This window comes from Pinus tabuliformis, chromosome 2_2 (assembly GCF_031772625.1).
Source record: "Pinus tabuliformis cultivar Carrire ecotype Pingquan chromosome 2_2, CPIR1, whole genome shotgun sequence".
In the NCBI taxonomy this organism is placed as follows: Eukaryota; Viridiplantae; Streptophyta; class Pinopsida; order Pinales; family Pinaceae; genus Pinus; species Pinus tabuliformis.
Window position 1 is genome coordinate 656,126,008 of NC_142300.1, and position 19,502 is coordinate 656,145,509.

The 19,502-nt window shown below is 32.1% G+C and overlaps 1 pseudogene; it reads right to left on the reverse strand.

Annotated features, from left to right (window-relative positions):
* Positions 1–2,012: 2,012 nt before the first annotated feature.
* The window catches only part of LOC149194327 (serine carboxypeptidase-like 50 pseudogene), a 40,304-nt pseudogene continuing 22,814 nt past the window's right edge, over positions 2,013–19,502 (reverse strand).

Genomic DNA, 19,502 nt, shown 5'->3' on the forward strand with positions numbered 1-19,502 from the left:
CACTGAAACAAATGAAATCATCGTGAATCATGCAAATGTTGAAGATGAGGATTTGAAAGGAATGATAAGGATGAAAGAGCAGAGCAACAGAGAAGAAAAAATAGAAATGGTGACCCACTCTGATTGCGACTTTTAGTTCATTCTTTTCTAGATGTTGTTGGAAATACACAACAATACGGAGGGGGAAAGAAATCAGTGTCACTTAGTTTTAACCTTTTTTCACTTAATAAAATCTCATTATATAATTAGGTGTCAACATAATGCATGAAAATCAAAACTTGAAGAAAAAACACTTGAATGCTTTTCAAATGGTCTTTAATTTATCACAACCACTGTGAAAACACCAATCCTTTGTATGGACCAACTTACAAAAAAATGCAGGCTCCAACTTGTCATGAAAATGAGAATATCAATCCTCAATAAGCACCAATTTACATCTGTTAACTTTGTTTTTTATAGTTGAGAACATTTCTCTTTTGCAATTCAATTCAATCTAGCACTCTCATGTTCATTGTTCAATTGTCAAAATTTAGGCTTATAGTCTAGTTAAAATTAACGAAGTTCTTATCCTTCATGATGTGCTTTTTGGAGACCATTTTCAGGTGCTTCCTCATCTCTGCATCAAAATCATGTAATGTCAGAGTATTTGTGGACATTGCATGGCTTAAGAACACCACATCTCAAAAGAGGATCACAAAAAACATTGTTGAAAAGTTCACTGACCATTTGAAAGAGACCCAACATTTGGTGGAGGAGGAGAATGTTACCCAAGAAAAAACAAAAGTTCAGTAGCCACATGTTAAACAACAAAAACATAATAGTCTTACTGGTGCAGAACATGGAACATGGAACAGATGACTTTCAAACATGACGTGGAGATATGGGTTTGCACTATAGAATTTGCTTGCCTTTTGATTGGATCGGATTGGACATGGCACACAATTTCCACGGTTTAATCATATAACGGATTCTTTAAAAGTGTGGAGGAAAAAATCCATTTGGCCTAGTTGACGGTGGAAATGTAGAAATTCAGATTCAATTTATTCATTTGTTTTAACTTAATTGATCAACCTGCATATTGTGATGTGACAAGAAACCTATCAACACCAATATAACACTATGTTTTAGACTCCATTCATAATAATATTGCATTTTCAAGGAGGACGTTGAACATTCTATGGTAAACTACCAGGAAAAGCTCAATGCCCTTGATTTTAATAAACAATATTGCAACATTTTAAAAGCAAGATTAAATTGTAGAGGAAGTCATATCATGTGGAGCCAAACAAAGGGATAATGATTCAAAAGAAAATTCATGATAGCTACATTAACAAAATATAGCATTTCAGGACACCAGCTTTCATGCCCAAAATAGTATCTAACAACTTATTTGTATTTTGTAAGTGGTGTGCATCTTATGGTGGAGATAAGACACACCCAATTCAAGACTTTAATTTTTTCAAAATATAGTTTAAAACCAGGCCATGTCAAAGTTGCACTACTTAGAAAACCTGCAACTAGATAGTTGGTCTACAATCCATTTCTCAACCATCTTCTGAGAATTTTAAATTAATTGTTCAACCTACATATTCTGATGTGACGAGAAACCTATCAACACCAATATAACACTACGTTTTAGACTCCATTCATAATAATATTGCATGTTCAGGGAGGACATTGAACATTCTATGGTAAACTACCAGGAAAATCTCAATGCCCTCGATTTTAATAAACAATATTGCAGCATTTTAAAAGCAAGATTAAATTGTAGAGGAAGTCATATCATGTGGAGCCAAACAAAGGGATAATGATTCAAAATAAAATTCATGATAACTGCATTAACAAAATCTAGCATTTCAGGACACCAACTTTCATGCCCAAATTAGTATCTAACAACTTATTTATATTTTGTAAGTGTTGTGCATCTTAGGGTGGAGATAAGACACACCCAATTCATGACTTTATTTTTTTCAAAACACAATTTAAAACCATGTTGTGTCAAAGTTGCACTACTAAAAAAACCTGTAGCTAGATAGCTGGTTTGCAATCCATTTCTCAACCATCTTCTGAGAATGAATTCCTTGATCAACTAAAACCTCATGACCAACTCCTAGTAAAACAACATGTGTCAAGTTTTTATAAGACCTCCAATGCCCAACAACCTTATCGTTCACAACCCATATACTCCTTCCTGTGTTAAAAAACTCATTGGTTCCATACCAATTCATTGTTCTCATCCATTCTATATTGCTGACAACTCCATCTTGGATATCATAATGGCCCTGATATGGCCATGATATAGAAAAACAGGAACCTCTTCTAGTACCTTCTCCACCTTCCATTTCACACTCTTCATTATATCATTTGCCATAATTCTTCGGACCCTGGGATTACAGGGTACCCACTCCACACCCTTTTTGGCATTCAGTGCCCCCTTCACTGATCTCTGGTTCAAGAAAGGTGCAAGGAAGTCCTTTCCATCAAGAGAGAAGTGGTAAGGAACACACCTCCTCAGTTGCAATGCCACTCGCATTCTGAATCCAGTCCAACAAATCTTTCCTAGCCTTGTAGGCCTCAAACCACTCTTGTTTATGCATGAATTCCAAAATCCGTTTTTCCATTTCCTCCACATGGGTTTTCTGGTTTCTGTCAATCAGCCCAAAATGGTATGCAACACTGGCATAGGTTTGCACCTAAATTTATGGGTCTGTCATCCCATTACCAATTAGAAGCCCACCAAGATGGAATGGAAGTTTTGAGCCACCATAACCAAATGAACCCAATTCTGCATTCTCCATTGAATTATTTTTAGATTTCATTAAAATACAATGACCCAAAGCAAGAACATACTTACCTGCATAGCTCTCACCCACCACAAACAAAAGGCGGTTACTGAATTCTAGAACTAAGCTGTAAAACTCCTCCAAAGCAGTATAGAGATGCTCTGCAACCTGGTTATGGTCGGTAGGGATGTCCTCGTCCTTCTCTACTATGTTGTAGCCTGAACCCACTAGACTATCAATGATTAAAACACCAAATTTATGGTTCCATGGTGAGAACTAAGCTGTAAAACTCCTCCAAAGCGGTATAGAGATGCTCTGCAACCTGGTTATGGTCGGTAGGGATGTCCTCGTCCTTCTTTGCTATGTTGTAGCCTGAACCCACTGGACTATCAATGAATAAAACACTGAATTTACGGTTCCATGGTGAGTCATTTTGATAGAGTTTGAGGTCTGACGAGATTCTCCAGGGCCCCAATTCGTAGAAATTACCATTCATGCTTGAGCAGCTCGGGCCCCTTGCAGCCATAGAATTATGGGTGTCTCTGCAATGGGCATATTGGGCTCTATTGCCTCATAAAATGCGTAGAACAATCTTGCTTCGGAGGATGCCTTCACATTTAAATACCCAGATCTCCATGGCAATGCTTCCTCTAGCTTTTGTCATCTCTAGATATTCTTCCACGCAGCGAAAATTGCATATTTGTAAGTTCTTTGCATTTGGCAGTACAAGGAAACTGGTTCTGTGGCGCAATAAAGACTGCTGCTTGGGAGGAGGATATATGCATTTTGGTAGCAGTCACGAAAATGTTTTCCTAATTATAACTATAACTATTTATCCAAGTACACAAAAATTTTTAATTGTCTAACATCTTATCGAATGCTCCAAACAAAGACATCATGGAAATTTAGGGAATTGGTTTCAATGAAGAACGCCTTACGGCATAATTATCTAATTCACATAATTTCATCTATTAGTTAGAATATGGCCACAAACTAAAATTGATAACTATAATGTTCAACAACACTTCATCTCGAGTATAGTTGTCATATGTATATCACAAATGAATGGAAATGATTGGGAATTTGAATCTTTTTCAGATTATGTGTACTATCATATGTTTAAATTTATTTATTTTTTTATAGCAAAGTACTATAATTTTTGGTAGTATTATGGTTTTTATTTTATTGTCCTTGCCACAGGTAGGTGCATAAAGCATTCTATAATGTGTTGACCTTTATTAGTTTTAGCTCTCACTAAACATATAAATGCCCATTTGCAATGTTAACATTATAAAAAAATAATTTAATTTTATTATTTTAATTCTATTTTTTTTAGCTTACGCTTGGTTAACTCGCTTGAGGTGTTATTTTGTAATGATTATTCATTGGAATGAGGTTGTACTATTGAATCTAGCATTGTACCATTTGCAGGTTGTGGTCTTTAATTAAGCTATTGAGTTCTTATGCTTGGCTACGTTTATTGTACGACAACAACTTCTTGGGATACACCCTTTTGTACATTCATAAATATTAAAGGATTTTCATCTTTCGTAAAGATATTATAGTAGATGGACATAGTGATGTGGACAAAGGCAAGAATTTCATTGAACAAATCTAGTTAGTGCATCAAAGGGTACATGAACATCTAGAGAAAATCCAAGCCAAGTATAAATCAAGACATGATAAGCATCGAGTTGATCATGATTTCCAAGTGGGAGATCAAGTTTGGTTGTACATTAGCAAATGAAATATTGCAAGGTGAACGTAAAAATCTCAAACCAATCAGATATGGTCCTTTCAAAATCTTGGAGAAGTTGGTAGCAATGCTTTCCAATTAGATTTTCCACTTTACGTGGAAATTTATTTTGGTGTGAATGTGGAAAACTTGAGATTGTATGAGCCTCCTATGATCATTGATCAACAGGAGAATGTTCAGATTCCATCTATAGAATAATTTTCTCCTGAATATTTGAATGAGATGCAAGAAGACTCTATTCTTGATAGGAGAATAAGGACTTCACATAGGAGCAATGTGGAGTATCTTCTTATGGGGCTTAAAGTTACAATCCAAGTAAAGCAAAGTGGATATAGATTCGAAAAGTCACAGAGTTGTACTCTCACTTACTTTTTGAGTAAAAACAAAATTTTGGTAGTCAAAAAGCTTCCAGTGGGGAGGAGTGATCCAAGGGATCTAAAAAATGCTCAATAATAAAAATTGTTCAAATTCTCTTAAAACCAGCACCAAATTGTAGAGCTTGTCCTTCTAATTCAAACGACGCTTGAATCACCTCAATTCAACACCTTATGAGAAAGTTATCACATTTTGAAGTTTTAGGCAAACAGGAAAGTCAAAGTTGCAAGTAGACCATGCAGGTACGAATGTTGACATGGAAATTCAGGTGGAAATCCATAGGTTGATGCGGTGATGACATCCTCTATTTATTGGGGTCTATGGACGGCAGGTGGACCAATCATGTGAGGGCATGTGGAAGTTGAATTGGCAGTATGTATTGGTGAGGTGGTCCAATCATAGGCCAACATGTGGGCCAATTAGAGGGCACCACATGGCCCTATGAGAGGCGACCAAGTGGCCCTGGAGTTGGTTCCAAAAATTTGTTAAGTTAGGCTTTACACAAATCGAACACTCGACCTAATAATTGTGAATCAGGTGCCCTAACAATGCACAAAGGGTGGTTCTTATTAACAAAGGTATCGATGTATATTTATGGTTGAATGGTCTAGCGTTTGGGAGAAAGGGCATGCCAGCAGGTGCACCCGACTAGCCTATCCATGGTTTATGTTTGTTACGGGACTAACGAGGTATAGTGTGGGGGTTGGGTACGTAGCACACCACCCACGTCCATGGCCTATGGCCATGTGACATGAAATAAAACTACTAGGGGGATATAAGTGGGGGCTACAACCCATTTACAAATAAATTTGTTATATAATAAAAACACTACATCAATAGCATTGAAACCGCCAGTTGAAACCTACGACATGCGAGCCAAAATACAACATGCCATCGTTGGGCCAAGGGCCCATTTTGTTTAATCCTTTATAGGAATGAGGGATAATGAGGAGTAGTTTGCATATATATTTTTGTAAGGGGCATATTTTGCTTTATTTTTTACCTTTCTGAGCTCAAGAAGAGCCTAGATGGGGGTTTCGAAGCATTTTGAGCAGCATGGGAGTGTTATTTTTTTTTCAATTTGAATCTTAAAAATTGATGTAATGATCATTTGAGAATTTTAATGAAGCGGTCACCATTGGAAGTTGGACCTAGAGATGTAGCCCAAGATGGGTGAACTTCGTTATCAATTTTCTCTTATCTTATGCTATATTTTTGTCCTCTTATTATTGTAAAATTTCTGCAAATTAACTTATGTTTGTCTACTTTTGCAATTTTGATCCATTGCCTAAAAGGACATAAGCAAACTTCCACATTAACCAATGAAGCCTTCACTTTTAGTTTTGGATCCATCCTTAAGCAGAGGAGGCTAAAAATAAAGAATATTATCCACTGGATGATGAACTATTACAGATTCCTCAAGGATAGGCGGTTCAAAGATCTTGAGATTGTTAACATTAAGAACATCATGGATGTCGAGCTACGAAGAAAATTCCAAGCAATATGCATCTTCTCCAATGCACTCAAGAATAGTATAGGGGCCATATCAAGTTATGGTGTTGGCCCTTGAAGCATTGATTTTCTAACAAGAGCCTCACATGGTGTCCTAGCTAAAAATACATGGACGTTCGCTTCTTGTCATGCCTTTGTTTATCATATTCGTAGTGAGTGTAGCACTAAGAGATGGAGTGTATAAAATGTTGAGCTTATTTTCGTTCCTGTTGTTGATGGGAAGATCCATAAAGGGTGTTGAGTCAGTGGTATCTCAAAAGACACACTTGGCTAAAAACCCAAAACAGACCTCGAAAGGAAAGAAAATAGAGGAGTGCATGGCCTTATTGTAACTATGTTGAATAATGTGCAAATAGGAATCCCATTATTTGTTTCTAGCGAAGTTGTTATTATAAGAGTGACCCAAAGTGTGATTGACAACTTCAGTTTGTCTCTCCATTTGTGGGTGAAATGTGGTGGAGAAACAAAGTTGGCAACTAAGAAAATACTAGAGAGTATGCAAAAAAGTATTGAGAAAATGAGAGTCATGATCTGAAATAATACTAGTCAACAAACCAAAGTGTGGCCAAATATGCTGGAAGAAGAGATCTATAATCTGAGTAGTCAAGGTAGTCCTCTGATAAGGAAGAAAGATAACTATCTTGGAAAATCGACAAATCACTACCCAAATAACATCATTTTTGCGGAAAGTGGGAGGAAGAACACTCAAAAAGTCCATGGAAATGGATTCCCAAAGACAGGAGGGTATTGGTAAAGGTTGATATAGACCATTCTTACAATTTGATGGCTTGCTTCATGAACAAAGTGAACATGTTCAAATAAATTTTTTCACTTGCTTGGGTAAGGTAGACTAGTAGAAGTGGGGTTAGATATTGAGACATGTACTTCATAGAGGAGAAGGAGACAACCATCATATTATGGCACACGAAGTTGGTTAATATTATATAACTAACCATCATGAATGGTATAATCAAGAAAGGGAGTTTGGTTTATGACTGTAGGTTGTTGCATCATATGTAGCAAAACGCGCCCCTAGAATGTGTTAGACCTGAGTAGGTGGTCGGCTTAACAAATAAACCATTTAACAAAATGTTCCATCAGTTGAAATGATGTTTTTCTAGAATATGATGTCTTCTCTTTTACCTGAGTTTATGTGCTCATAGTTAGTCACATATGTTGCAGACATGTTAAATATGGTCTTCCCAATATTTACTGAATACCGAAATATCATAAACGTAAATGGCCACAAACTTACCAAATTGTGGTCTAAAAACATCATTAATGAATCTCATAAATGTATTCGATCATTAATGAATCTCGTAAATGTGTTTGATGCATTGGTCAACCCAAATGGCATGACCATCCTTTCAAATAGCCCATTTTTTTTTAAAGTTGTCTTCCATGTATCTGCTACATGCATGCATACTTGATGGTAGCATGTAGTCAAATCCATCTTTGTGAAGAAACAAGGCCCTTGTAAGTGGTCCAACAAATCCTCAATTCGAGGTAGTGGCTAGTGGTTTTTAATAGTGGCTTTATTAACGGCCCAGTAATCTATAACTAGGCACCATTAGGAATCATCCTTTTTGGGAATAATGAAAGCTAGAGATGCACATGGTGAGGATGAAGGTTGAATATGGCTGGATGTTAACAGTTGTTCAATTTGTCATTCTCACTTAGTTGCCACTCAAGGAGCTATGATACCAATTGATCTACATGCAAAGCTGAAAAATTGTATAGAAAATAATATAATTACAATGTAGCTTCGAGAAAAAGAATAACATAGAAGTTCTAGAAAATAATACCATAGTTTTATTATGAGAGAGAGATGAGCATTTTAGAAGTAATGCCAATATATCCTTATCAATTTAATTACAAAATATATGAGATAAAAATCAAATACATTATTAGATGAAGCAAATATATCGAGATGTTTCACTCTTTACTAGTTTTAGATGCTTCCTTCTTTTCAAGTTCCCCAAAGAGTGAGTTTTTTCTTGGTTACCCAATCAGTTAAATATGTCTGATCAATGTGTTTGTTTATAATTGATAAAATTAAACAGTTTTACCTCCCTTCAAAATAAATCCATTATTTGGCATTACAAAAATATTATTATTTGTAACATATATTGCATTTAAAAAAATAATTTTTTTTTATACAAAACTGTAAATTTTTATATTTGAATGGTTAAATTTAAAAAATTAAACAAAGTTAAAAAACATAGGATTCCAATACCAATATTTCAACTAGATTTTCAATTATTATCCTATTGAACATGAATTAATTAGTAAAATAAAATAATTCACTTGTTAATCTCTCATATCTATTTTATTAAATTTTTAGAATATTTCAAAATTTCCCATAAATATAAAGATGATCACATAACCTATAAATTAGGGATTAAAAAATCATCCTAACATGTTTCACGAATTGCTGGAATAGTTTTCAGGTTCTTAATTCTTTAACATCACCTACTTCCAATTTAATTTAAAACAAGAGTTCCCTTGCTTTAGTGTCCATAGGACATGTAAATTCAGGGGAATAAGGCAGAGGAAAAGAGAAGAATTCCATCGATAGAACGAGCAATGAGCAACCAGTGTTGTGGTCTTTTTTTTTTCCGAGACTTTCTTTCCGATCTTAAAAAAGAGTTGTTTTAATAAAAAATTATATAATATTATATTATATATATCTATATATATACCAAAATGAAAATCAGTTGTTGCAAATTTCCAAGTAAACACATACTTGGATCAAGCAGATATGGCCTCATTTGCACTTAACTTAAGCTACAAAGCTCTGTGCACTTGTGATGTTACATTGACATTGGCACAAGCTTTATTAAAAATTATCAACTTACAAATCTATGTGTACTTTTAATGTGTATGACATTGCACAAGCTTTATTAAACATTATTAAATAGTGAAAGGCAATAAAAATAAAAGCTTTTATATTATTTGCCCATTATCTATTTCAATTAAAAAAAATCAAAAGAAATATTTTTGTTATTCCACATGCTAAGGGATTAGGTTTAAACCTTTTTTCAGAAAGAAAAAGCTGTATATTGTTTATATTATAAATAGTGGAAAAAAAATATACATTATGGAGAAAATGACAATATTTCCGGCCAGAAGAGAAATAGATGGAGCTATACATCTAACGGAGTCATCTATTAGATTCATTGTCCGCATGTATGTTGATAGATCATAAATGAAGACTGTTAGAAACATATGATTCTAATGCAGAGAGGAAAAAAAGTCAAAAACATAATACCTGGTCATATGATAGAAATTAGTGAACGGGATCATGAAACATACCAGGATAGTTACGGATCTATATACCCTGCATAGAGAAAGGTTGAATAAAGTATGTGTTGGATTCTACAGTGATGTTCAGGTGCCACACACTGCATTGTGATTGCAAGCCTTTCTTTGAAAGCTCATCCGCCACCTCATTTTGAGAACGCTTGATATGAGAGATAGGAAAGAGTGAAGGCTTCCATAATGTTGAAATCCTGTGCAGCCATCCAGATAGATTGTCATTTTTTATAGACTGTTTTCCGGAAACATGCTCAATAATGATCTTGGAGTCCCCGAAGATTTGAATAGGGCCAGTATCCAAAAAAGAGCAGAAGATGAGAAGACCATGCAGAGCCATGGCCTCAGCTTTGTTGTTAGTCCCAAGGCCTCCATTCCAGTAGATAGAATAATGCTGGTCCTTTGCAATGCATAAGTAAAATCCACAGGCACATCGACCATCTTTTGCAGCTCCGTCAAAATGAGCCCGTGGGAAGATATGTTGAGGAAGGACGTCTGCATGAGCATGTGGCTTCAATTGCTGGGGGATATATGGGAGGATTGAGAGATAAAAGGGGATGATTTTGTCGAATAAGTGTTTGAAATCCTCCCTGCAATTTTGAAAGAATTTTTTGTTCCACTATTTCCAAACAAACCAGCAGACAATAAGTGGAATAGGCCGCTAGATGATTTTCTGGGCACCCCACCATTCGAAAGCATCCATAATGGAGGAATGAGGAATGACAGTAAATCCAAAGTGTGTAGCCAACTGCTTCCATAGGTTCAGTGTGAGAGGGCAGTTTAGAAACATATGCATATTGTCTTCTGTCTCAGATAGACAGATTGAGCAGATAGTTGGGCCGTGCTAGTTCCTTTTTTGTAGATTTGACCAAGTGAGATTTTTATTATGAAAAACTAACCAAGAAAAAAGTGTAATTTTTAAAGGACAATTGGATTTCCAGAAAGTATTTGGAAATATTTTCCGGGAAAACTCATGCTGATCTTCAATTAAGGAGAGATATATCTCTCTGACCAAAACATTGTCGAGAGTTGGCCATGATAACCCTTCCTATGATCATGAAACTACTTTTTTCATGCTCTATGAAAACTAATTTGGTTTGAGGTGGACCAAAACATTGTCGAGAGTTGGCCATGATAACCCTTCCTATGATCATGAAACTACTTTTTTCATGCTCTATGAAAACTAATTTGGTTTGAGGTGGAGAGCGAAGGTCTTAATGTTTGAATAATTGATTATGAAACTTACTTTGGTCGTGCTCCATGAAAATTACTTGGCTTAAGGTGGAGAGTTCATTTGTCTCGAGTGGTGTAAACTTTATTTTAATATATAAACTAAAATTATAATTATAATTTTTTATAATTAAGTTGATAATTGTGTTTATATTAAATTAGGTTCTAAGATTTTAATTTAATAATCAATAATAATTATTAGGTAGATGGTAGAGATTTAGCATCTTTGAAATATTATAAATAATAGTTGGGATAAAGGATTGAGATTTATTCAAAATTACTTATACTTTTTTATTCTTTTATTTAAAAACAAAAAACATGTCACAAGTGTCACATTTAATTAGATTAGATTTGTATTTATAGCATTGAACTTTATTTGCTTATTATTCTTTTACCATGTTTTCTTGTTTTATATATATATATATAGATATAGATATATATATATATAACTCATATATCAATTCTTAAAAATAATGAGAAAAAAAGAGAGGGAAATATTGACCTGAGTCTAATGGCCTTTTGCATTGCTATTCAGAAGAATAGCAGTGCAAATAAAATATCTAAAGAACTTGCTCTTCAGAGGAATGTTCGGGGAAAGGTACGCAATGACAATGAAATAAGGGAAGATAAAAAAATAATGGTCTTCCAACCATATCGTTTATCAAGCATAGTGGATGACCAATTCCTGATGTATAAAATCGTAAGTATTTCATTGAAGTTTAAAAAAAGAGCCGGAGAATGGATAGATGGATATTTTTATGATGGATCTATGCAACGCGGGAAAATTCTGGGGGATGAAAAAAAGATTTTTAGTTCCCTCAATTTAGAAGATATTTTGCTTCCAAAACATCGTAGAGAATTTCGAATCTTGAATCGGTTTGATCTGGAGAACGATCATGTAGGATTTTCCAATGGAAAAGACATACAAAATGATGAAGAACTCATGGGAAGAGACCAACATCTTAGCATAGATATCAATTCTTAATAATAATGAGAAAAAAGTTATAATTTAGTTGATTTTTATGATTATATACTCTGAGCAATGTAAGGTGTATTATGAAGTAAATTTTAGATGTTTACCATGTATTAATGTCTATTAATATTTACTAATCATCTAGTTTATATGAGTACACTAGTAATTAAGATAACTAAAATATCCATAAAACTATATCATTCTATTTAATTCACAATAAATGGATTTTACTTTATTTCAAATTTATTTTTAAAAATTATTAATATATTTTAAAAATTATTTATATGTAAATAGTTTTTATTTCAATTTTTTAAATCAGTGTACTCCTTATTTTTAAATAGCCTAAACTATATGATCTTAATATTCAAAATATTATATCAATTTTAGAAAAAAACTAAACCTTATTTAACCTTACTTTTAAATAACCTAAAATATATGATCTTAATATTCAAAATATTATATCAATTTTAGAAAAAACTAAAATAAAAATATATTATTCAATTTTAATAAATAAAATTAACAACAAAATTAATCATAACTCATTTTAAAAAATATTCTAATATTTTAAAAACAATCCAAAATCTAATATCCAAGAAATTTGATAACGATTTAAAATAATTTGAAAACCTAAACAATATTATTAAACAAATTGATATAAATATAGCAATATTATTAAATATATCAATATAAAGTTTATTCTTTTAATTCCAAACATAAAGGTAAAATAAAGATTTAAATGTGTTTTGACTATTATGAAGTTAGATTGTCAGAGGTACTCGATAGTTGAAATTTAAACGAATATAAATAAAAATATAGTTTAAATTAACATAAATGAAATATTTATGTTTATCACACTTATTGATTGGAAACGCGTCCGTTAAAAAAGTTTTCTCAAGAATTTATTTAATTTATTATAGATTGGAAAAGACTTTATTTAATTTATTATAGATTAGGGAAAAAAACTTGAATACAGAAAAATATATATATATATATATTAAAAATTAAATTATTTAAATAAATAAAAATTATTAATTTATTAAAAATAAATTTATTCTTATATATATCACATGATTTTAAATACTTGATCAATAAAAATGGAAATTTAATATATATATATATATATATATATATATATATATATATATATATTAAAAATTATATTATATTTATAAATAAATCAATTGCAGGAAATCATTTTTGAAGAATAGAAGGAAATTGTTCCAAAATGAAATCCCAAACTATAATATGGTCTAAATAATTATAATCATTCAACATAAACCAATGGAAAAAATGATAAAATTGAAATTTGTAAAAATTTAAAAAATATTTTTTTTCCCTTATTAACATAAAGGAAAAAAAGCTATTGCTCAAAAAAAATGAGTTATTATATAAATAATCATATATACCCAAAACAACACCCAATTCACTGATTTCCTAGACCATGGTATAGTCCTTAGCCACCCTACATTCATTTGTCAATTTTGGGATCCCGCCATTTATATTGAAATTAAATGTAAAAACGCATCCCAAAATTTAAATTGTTAAAAGATTTTAGTAAAACAATGTTTAAAAAACATATTTTTAACTAGATTATTTTTTAAGATTAAATAAAGAAAATTTTCAATAAAAGCATGAAATATGTAGATGACAACCCATTTATATATATGAGGTAATATTCAAATTCGCTAATAGTTTTCTTCACTTTTTATCTCTAACCAGACATGGTATTTTTGTTCAAAACAATAAAGAAAATTTTCAATAAAAGCATGAAATATGTAGATGACAACCCATTTATATATATGAGGTAATATTCAAATTCGCTAATAGTTTTCTTCACTTTTTATCTCTGACCAGACATGGTACTTTTGTTCTGTGTGTTTTGATTATGATACACTTAAGTGTAAATGTGAATAGTTTAAAAGGGTTAGCATAATGTAAGATTGTTCTTTGTATTGATTCAAAATATTTTAGTGGTATTGTTCTAAATTGTATGTAGAGCATATAAGATGGAAAAGATTTTATCAATATATTTAAAATGTGAATAATTGAAAGGGGTTAGCATAATGTAAGATTGTTCTTTGTATTAATTCAAAATATTTTAATGGTATTGTTCTAAATTGTATGTAGAGCATATAAGATGGAAAAGATTTTATCAATATATTTAAAGGGGTTAGTATAATGTAAAATTGTTCTTTGTATTGATTCAAAATATTTTAGTGGTATTGTTCTAAATTGTATTTAGAGAATATAAGATTGAAAAGATTTTATCAATATATTTAATTTTAACTTATTTGATATTGTTAAATTATATATATCTATATATATATATATATATAATATTTTAAATGATTTGTGGATATCTGAAATATTTGTAGTTAATTAAATGTTTTTTTGTCTTTAATGGTGTAATAAATGTTCATTGTCCATTGTATTTTAGCAAAGAGATGTGTATTTATTTTATTTTTCCTTATAGAAATGGAAAAAAAGTTTTTATTTTTTTTTACACCCAATAAAAATGGTATTATTGTTGCCTCATAATTTTATGATTGTCCTCTTTGATTGATTTCTATAGTATATTGCATCCATGATTTCTTGGTGTTGTTGAGCCTATTCTTCCAAGTACATATTGTGTGATTGTTGCTAAAAATATTTCAATTGATGTGTATGGTATGAAGTTGCGCCTCTAACAAAGATGTGGTATGTTGTCTATGCCAATATCTTGATTAAAAAAAATTAAGCTTCACCATGGTCATATTTAGCTTTGGGTGCAATTTTATAATTTGTAATATAATTTTTTTAGTTTTTCTTGATATTGTTTAATGGGATTAGCATGAAGATTCAAGGTCACTATTATTTCACTTTTGACATCTAGTCACAAAATTTCATTTAATTTTTGTGATTTGTTAAGTATTGGTCTATGTGTGACAACATTGTCATCTAAAATTTCTCCAATATAGCATATGGGTGAATAATTTTTCATTAAACCTAAATTTGTTGCATATTAACTAAGTTTTAGAACAATGCTTGTCAAACAAATAATTCAAAAGAATTAAAAATGAGGAAAGGAAACATAATTTTTTATAGTATAAAATGATTAGCCCAAATTTTATAGTATAAAATTATTCTACTTTAAAAAATTGTCAAAATTATATAAAGACTATATAAAATTATTAGAAATTTGAATATTTTTCAAAAAAATATAATTAAACATTTTATATTTTGTAATAAATAAAATTCCTCGAAATATCTAATTTATTAAATAAATTTTCATTATTAATATTTTCTCTACAAAATCTTAGTCACTTGATTTAAAGTATCGAAAATAGTTTCGTAAAAGACAAGCAAATAAAATATTTCCACTAAAATAATCTTTAAAATAATACATAGATTATCTTGCATAAAAAATTTTAAAATTATTAAAAAAAATTAAAATGTTAAAAAAAATAATTAAAATTTATTTTTAAATTCAAAAATATGATTTAAATAAAAAAAAAAAATTATAATTTTACCAAAAATTATATTATATTAATTCTAATAAAAACAACTAAAAATTCAACATTTCAACTCCACAAGATCGATATGTGCCATCCATAGCTTAAGCTGGGAAGACTTCGGAGCACATGTTTTGATCGTGGTTAAAGTTATCAATTCCAAGTACTATAGCCTTGTGATTTTGTTGTGATATCGTTTTCCAGAAATCTAATGTCCAATATGGTTAGTGTTTGAATTTTTTTTTAATAATAAAAATATGTTAGTGTTTGAATCGTTATTTTAATAATGAAAATAGATTGATAATATCAAAAACCTCTATTCACCCAATTTAATCAAAATCATGTTAAATTTTTATTTTTTTTCCCAAAAAAATAGCCCCTACTATTAATATCATGTGAGAGTATCTCTCAAGTGCATTTTATAAAGTCTATATTCACCAAATTTAATCAAAATCATGTTAAATTTCTATTTTTTTCCAAAAAAAAATTAGCCTCCTTAGAGAAGGCTATTAATATCATGTGGGAGTATCTCTCAAGTGCATTTTATCTGATTTGCAACGTACACCATTATAGTTGCACATCTATTACCATGACCGACATTGATTAGGGACCCCCATATTCGCGTAGCAATACTTGGAACATACAAAGTACAGTAGCTCGGGAGGGTGTTGCGTGTGAGAGCGGATTTGTTTATTTTACAGTATCTGTTCAGTGTCTTGGAGAATGTTGCATTGAGAATTCCAATTCAATCAGGATCCGTGAAAAACAATATAATATAATTCTTAAATTAATTCTAGCCTGCTACAAATCTATGCAACCCACCACCACAAATCTCCTTGGTTTTCATGTATTAACTATCAATGAATATCCCCACAAATACCCATTGAAAGAGAACGTTGCCCTCACCTCAGCAATAGCAATCACGACTTGCTTTTCATTTTATTCGTGAAAAGAGTATAAGGTGAAGTCGATTCCAGATTTCTAGAATATACAAGAATTTGATAGACATGGTAGTGGTAAAAAATTGACCGCGACCATATTCATCAGATTCCCAAATATTCCTGAAATCTACAATCAACATGAACATGCAGCAGAGACTAAATCCAAGAAGAAGAGAATCTAAATAAGGATGTCGGATGATGAGTGATAACTTACTCATTCAAACCTCATGTCGTTAGGGCATTGGCACATATACAATGTGTATATCCTATTGTACTTGTACATGCCTAAAACTTCCAACACTTTCGTTGCAAAGAATATGAGCATGGGATACAGGTTATGATAGGTTTCCTCTCTCTTGAGTGAAAAAGAATATATATATATATATATATGGGGGATCGCCTCGCCTACATATTAACCATGATTGGAATTTGAAAGTAGAGAATGGGCGTTCAAGGTTTTAGAGTTGGCAGACAAAAGGTGAAAGAATACTATGGAAACCCAGCCTACATATTAACCATGATTGGAATTTGAAAGTAGAGAATGGGCGTTCATGGCAGTTTTAGAGTTGGCAGAAAAAAGGTGAAAGAATACTATGGGAACCCATAAACAAAAAATGGCATAAAATAAAGCAGGATTCTCCAAGTCCTGAAATCCAAACTGAATATCCGCAATGAAATGCAGACAAACAATTAACCATCAGCAACATGTTAAAAGAATAGGAAAGTACAATAAAGCCAAAATTGAGAAGATGATTGATTTGTTTCTTTCTACCAACCAAATCCCGTGTACAGAGAACCAGGTCTGGAATCCTGATACTTCCATATCCTCGTGCAGCTCTATATGTATTTCAAATTTTGAAGAAAATGATGGGCTGGTGTTTTCGCTGACATTTCCATATGACCTTCATAGGGGCCCATTTAAAAAGCGAGTGAGGCTTAGTTAGATAGCGTTTTGTGTGCGGAAACACTTCACATTTATCCATCTGTGTTTAAGGATATTTCGATTCTTCTGCTTTAGTAAAATGCTAAACTCTGAGATGGATCATGGGCCCTTAGCCAACAACGTGTATGCTCATGCTTTATTAAACAGATCGGTAATATATGTGTGGTCTTGCCACCAAGAAAATCTAAATGAGTACTAAGTACAGAAATGAGACTTAAAAGATTTCAGTTTGGGCAATAAATGCCATTACTTGAGACCTTGAACCAGCAAGGAAAGCTAGCATCAAGGCTGTTTATTTTTAATCTTTAAAACCAGTCTTTATAATGGGGGCGAGTGCAGAAAACATCCTCCTGCTTTGAGAGTTTTTAGTGCATTCTGTGTTACCAATCTATCACCGAATTTACATTTGCCCAGTTTTCAGCACACTTATGTATCGTCTGAGTCCACATCAAAGCCTAAATAAAATTCTTGAGATTTAGGGCTGCTGTAGTAGAAATGCACCATTGTGAAGTCTGACAACTTGTCCTGGGACACAAATCAAAGCACGTGGAATTATGTTTACAGCCGGCCAGAACGTCAACATTTCATAGCCACCTCTATTCCTCTTGGGCTAAAAAGAAAATGGTCCATAATTGAGGAAATATCTGATTTCAAATCTTACGAATAATTTGAATTCCTGCTTCGCACACATATTCATGATGATGTTCGTATCTGATATATGGTTTGAATTCTTGCTAGGCAAACAGATTCACGAGGCATTAGGTGTAGCCCACGAGGGGTACACACAATCAACAATCCTCTCTTGGGATCAATTGGATGAAACTGTCTGGTAGGGTTAGCTCACTAGGTCATGAGCTATGTAACCTTGTCTTTGTTGCAATATTTCTTAGGCAGGGATGTTTCCAATAGTTTTTGTTATTGCAGTTGGAGGATTGTATAGATTTATTTTTACTCTTTCTTATTATAATGGGGGATTACATAGATATAACTTGGATGCCAAAAGATCAATGAGTTTAGAAGCCATTAAGATTTGACTTATTACTCTTTTTGTTTTGTTAATGAAATTTTAATGTTCAGTAATAGACTGAAGATCAACTTTGTAAAATTTAAGCAAATTTATTGTTATAATGATTTGTTACAAGTATGTTGGTCAATATTTGTACAAGCCCATATAAACTCCACAATGAAATTTGTGCAACTTTATTCATGAGAAATCACGTATTTATACATTCATAATTTTGAGACAGTTATGTCTAGGTGGTAGAAAAATTGAATCTACAATTAATTACAAATAAATATTTACATTTACAATCCTTATGGGAGAAAACAACTAATTACAACTAAATATTTACATTTACAATTTTGAAGGATTAGTTAACATTACCCCTTAATCCGAAGGGACATTTGACATGCCAAGTAACATTTTGAACTTTTCAAACTTTTCACATCCCAGTACCTTTGTAAATACGTCTTTGATGTACTCTGAAGTAGGACAATGTGTCAAATAAATAACTTTGGCCTCTACATAATGTCAAATCAAGTGATATTTGGTGTTAATGTGCTTGCTTCAATCATGATACTTGGGATTCTTGTCTAACTCAATTGTACAAGAGTTATCAATACGTAATGGAGTTGAATCCTTTTGTTTCTCCTGTAAGTCTTCAAGTATTTTGCGAAGCAAAATGATTTCTTTTGTAGCTTCAGTTGCTGCAACATATTCGGTTTCGGTGGTAGAATCAGCAGGAACAAATTTTTTGCGTGATCTCCAACTCATGGTTGTTGATCCAAGAATAATCAAATAACCAGAAGTAGAGACTTCATTCTCCTTATCTCCATCAAATTTTGAATCTGAATAACCGGTGAGATGGAAATCTGCAACTTTGGAATATTTGATGTCATATGTTCAAGTGCTTTTCAAATAATTGAGCACTCACTTTGCTGCATTCAAATGACCTTCACATGGCTTAGAAAGTATCCCTACAACAAAATCTATGTCAGGTGGAGTAGTAGTTATAAATTCAAACTTCCAACAAGTTTATTGTACTACGTTGGATCTTCAAACATACTTCCTTGAGTGGAAGTAAGCTTCAAATATTTTTCCATTGGAGTAGCGACAGGATTACAATCCTGCATCCCAAATATGTCCAATAGTTGTCCAATATAATTTTTTGCACCCCACCCCG